The sequence below is a fragment of the Molossus molossus genome, unplaced genomic scaffold, assembly GCF_014108415.1.
Source record: "Molossus molossus isolate mMolMol1 unplaced genomic scaffold, mMolMol1.p scaffold_m16_p_1, whole genome shotgun sequence".
Lineage (NCBI taxonomy): Eukaryota > Metazoa > Chordata > Mammalia > Chiroptera > Molossidae > Molossus > Molossus molossus.
In genome coordinates, this window is record NW_023425344.1 from 82,542,622 (window position 1) to 82,547,620 (window position 4,999).

Below are 4,999 nucleotides of genomic sequence, written 5' to 3' on the forward strand. Positions count from 1 at the left end.
CAGATGTGCTCAAAAAATATTTTAACAGTAACATACCGAAAGACATTTCAAGCTGTATTTATCATTTAGGATAAAAAAAAAAAAATCCACTGAAATACCTATTTGTATCATAAGGAACATTGGAACAGGCTTAAAGTCAAAGTTCAATATTTCTCAGAACCTCTCTAGGTTGCCATGAGATTTCCTGTAGCTCATTTTCAATGACAGACATATAATTTAAAAGAAAAAAAGATCTGAAAGATGAAAGACTGAGTGGGAGAGCTGTTGTAATGGGTTTTAAAATGTTCCTTCTGCTCTGAGCAGGTTGAGGTGATGCAGTAATGCATGGCACCCAGGCTACCTTACTGACAGATGCTAGGGAACACCACCTGCTGAAACCCCCCACAGGGTGGGTGATAGGAGCTGTCCATCTTAGTCAGCCAAAGTCCTAACGATCATTCCATAAAATGACAACATATCTTAGTGCTTTGTGGCAACTTATTTTAACATTTAAAACACATGGTATTTCCACTGCTCATTATTTCCAAAATGAAATTTAATGTATAACCAAATGTTATCCAAAAGTTCTAAATGTTCATGATTCATAGTCATTTGCTACCTCTTATCAATACAACCCATCACCAGCTAGTCAATAAAAAATATACCCATACTACAGAAAAATAAATCCCCAAGATATTTTTTCCTTAGAAAAGATGTTCAGTGACAGACACCAAACAGGTGAGTAGGCTATTAAAGTTATATTATAGGATACTTCCTTAACTCCTAGTTTGAAGAAAACATGAGAGTGTGAAAAACGTGTAGATATTTTAATTATAAAATACACTTTTTTTTTTTTATCCTCACCCGAGGACACTTTTCCATTTTTTTATTCAGACAGAGTGGGAGGGAGAGAGAGAGAGAGAGAGAGAAACATTGACATGAAAGGGACACATCGAGTGGACGCCACCCGCATGACCAACCAGGGCCGGGGACACACCGAGGCACGCGCCCCCAGTGGGAACCGAACCTGGGTCTCTCTGGACCACAGGCCGACACTCTAACCGCTGAGCCAAACAGGCCAGGGCATAAAATACACTTTTTAAAAACTGTTCCACAAGTTAGAGTCATGAAAATTAAAAAATTTATCAAAAAGAATGTTATGATTATGACAGAGAAAAAAAAAATCAATAAACCAAAGAAATTCAGTAGCTTTAAGTCTTGCTTCCTAAACCCGGTCACTTTTCCAATATTATTCTACAGGCTGACCCTAAGTCATTGATGATTCACCTGGATAATGACAATTAAGCATTATTCAGCATTCTTCACTTTCAATTACTTTTTATTGTCACTTTAACTGTAATATATTATTATAATCTAGTCATTATTTAAGTGACTTCTTTGATTAGTGGTTTTAGGAAGCTTGACATAATTCAGTTATTAGAAAGTGCCATGTATGCACTATAATTATCTTAAACTGATGGTCGAAATCATTTCAATAAAGAGAAAATTTCCTTTCCATTTTTACTCAAACATCCCATATTCCCTGTTTACCTAAAAGTCCTGACCATCATGCCTAGTAGGAAATATAAGAAGGAAAATTTGTTGCCCTGGCTGGGTAGCTCAGTAGGTTAAAGCATAATCCTGTGTACCAAAATGTTGCAGATTCGATTCTCAGTGAGGGCACAACTGATCCATGTTTCTGTTTCTCTCTCTCTCTCCCCTCCTCCTCCTCCTCCTCCTCCTCCTTTCTCTCTCTAAAATCAATAAACATCCTCAGGCAAGGATTTAAAAAACAAAATGGAATAAAAAAAGTGTTTAAAAATATTAACCATAAAAATTGCTATATTTGAGCATTTTTTATAAAGCATTACTTTGAAACACACACACAGAGGCATTCTTCATTTTATTACATTTCACTTTATTGCATCGCGCAGATATTGCATTGTTTGTCATTGAGGTTTGTGGGAACCCTGTGCTGAGAAGGTATATGAGAACCATTTTCCCAACATCATTTGTTTACTTGGTGTCACCGTCACATTTTGGTAATTCTCACATTTCAAACATTTTCATTATTATTGTATTTGTTAAGGTGGTCTGTAATCACTGATCTTTGATATCATTATTGTAATTTTTAAATTTATCTTTATTGTTGAAAGTATTACAGATTTCCCCCCGTGTTTTCCCCATTGACCCCCTCCACCCAGCTACCCTCCCGCCCCGGGACTTCATCACACTGTTGTCTGTCCATGGGTTATGCACATACACATATAAATTCTTTGGTTAATCTCTCCCTGCCCCCTCTTCTCTCTTTGTTCCCATACAAGACGTGAACTTCATTGATAAATGTCGTATGTGTTCTAACTGCTCCACTGACTAGCCATTCCCTTGTCTTTTCTCCTCTCCTTCAGCCTCTCTAATTCCCTGAGACACAAGGATATTGAAATTAAGCCTCTAAGATCTCAGGTGAAAGAAAGAGTCCTAGGTCTCTCACTTTCAATCTACAGCTAAAACGATTAAGCTTAGTGAGGAAGGCATGTCAAAAACTGAGATAGGTCGAAACCAGGACTTTGTGCACCAAACAATTAGCCTGGGAATGCAAAGGAAAAGTTCTTGAAGGAAATTAAAAGTGCTACTCCAGGGAACACACAAATGATAAGAAAGCAAAACAGATTTGCTGCTGATGTGGAGAAAGTTTCAGTGATCTGGACGGAAGATCAAACCAGCCACAACATTCCCTTAAACCAAAGCCTAAACTCGAGCAAGGCCCTAACTCTCTTCAATTTGATAAAGGCTGGAGAAGAAAAGCTGGCAGCTGCTAGCAGAGGGCTGCTTTCTGAGGTCTAAGGAAAGAAGCCGACTCTGTAACATAAAAGTGCAGGTGAAGCAACAGTGCTGAGGTAGAAGCTGCAGCAAGTTGTGCAGAAGATCTAGTTACAATCATTCATGAAGAACAGACTGCTGTTGTTAATCCTCACCTGAGAATCTTTTTTCTACTCATTTTTTTTAGAGAGAGTGGAAGGGAGAGACAGAGGGGGAGAAAAACGTGGATGTGAAAGAAACACATCGATTGGTTGCCTCCTGCACACACATGGAATAGGGCTGGGGAATGAACCTGCAACCCAGGTACATGCCCTTGACTGGGAACCAAACCCATGACCCTTCAGTATGTGGGCTGATGCCCTAGCCACTGAGCACCAGCAGCCAAGCTAAACAACAAATATATATATATATATATATATATATATATATATATACACACACACACACACACACACACACACACACACATATACATATACATATATGTTTTTTAGAGAGAGAGGAAGGGAGAGAAAGATAAACATTGATGTGAGAGAAAAACATGGATTGGCTGCCTCCTACACAACCTCTACTGGGAATCGAGCCTGCAACCTGAGCATGTGCCCTGATGGGGAATTGAACTAGGACCTCTCAGTCCATGGGATGATGCTCAGTACACTGAGCCACACCAGCTGGGCAACAACAGATTTCTAATGTAGAACAAATAGCCTTCCATGGGAAGAAGATGCCATCTAGGACTTTCATTGCTAGAGAGGAGTCAATGCCTGGATTAAACGCTTAACAACAGGTTGACTATCTTGTTAGGGAATAAAGCAGCTGGTGACTTTAAGTTGAAGTTTGTGCTCATTGACCGTTCAGAAAATCCTAGGGTCCTTAAGAATTAGTCTTGATCTACTCTGCCTGTGATTTATAAATGGAACTAAAAGATATGATGGCAGCACATCCACTTACAACATAGTTTACTGAATATTTTAAGCCCACTGTTGAGACCTAGTGCTCAGAAGATTCCTTTCAAAAGGCTATAGGTGCCATAGATAGTAATTCCTCTAATGGAAATCACAAACCTTCTGGAAAAGATTCACCATGCTACATGCCATTAAGTACATTTGTGATTCATGGTAAGAGGTCAGAATATCAACATTAGCAGGGGTTTGGAAGCAGTTGATGCCAAACCTCATGCATGACTCTGAGAGGTTCAGGACTCCAGTGGAGGAAGTAGCCGCAGATGTGGTGGAAATAGCAAGAGAACTAAAATTGCAAGTGGAGCCTGAAGAGGTGACTGAACGGCTGCAATCTCATGATAAAACTTCAGAGGATGAGGAGTTGCTTCTTAGGGATGAGCAGAGAAAGTGGATTCTTCAGGTGGTTTCTGCTCCTGGTAAAGATTGTTCAAATAACAACAGATGATTTAGGATATTAATACAGTCAGTTCACGAAGCAGTGGCAGGGTTTGAGAGGGTTAACTTCAACCATGAAGAAAAGTTTCACTGTGGATAAAATGCTATCCAACAGCATCACATGCTGCACTGAAATCATTCATGAAAGGAAAAGTCAATGGTGTATCAAACCTCAGTGTTGCCTTATTTTCAAAAATTGTCACAACCACCCCAAATTTGGCAACCACCATTCTGTTCAGTCAGCAGCCATCGATTTTGAAGCAAGACCCCACACCAGCAAAAAGACTACAACTCGCTAAAGGCTCAGATAATGATTAACATTTTTTATCAATAACGTATTTTTTTAATTAGGGTACGTACCTTGTTTGTTACACATAATGCTATTGCACACTTAATAGACTATATTATATTGTAAACATAACTTTTATTTTTCAATATGTTTTTTATTTAATTTATTAGAGAGAGAAGAAGGGAGAGAGATAGAAATATTGATGTGAGAAACATCAATTGGCTGCCTCCTGCACGCCCCTACTGGGGATCGAGCCCACAACCAGGGCATGTGCCCTGACCGGGAATTGAACCGGGTCCTCTCAGTTCATGGAATGAAGCTCAATCTACTGTGCTACACCAGCTAGGCATAAATATAACTTTTATATGCACTGGAAAACAAAAACCCAAAAATGTGTGTGCTTTGCCTTATTGAAATATGTGTTTTATTGTAGCAGTATGGAATCAAACCCATAGTATCTCTGAGGTATGCCTATATAAATACATCAATACATCATACTCTATTTAATCAGGCC

At 39.0% G+C, this 4,999-nt stretch overlaps 1 pseudogene; it reads left to right on the plus strand.

Moving 5' to 3' along the window:
- Positions 1 to 692: 692 nt before the first annotated feature.
- Positions 693 to 4,514, plus strand: LOC118630715 (annotated as a pseudogene).
- Positions 4,515 to 4,999: the final 485 nt, after the last annotated feature.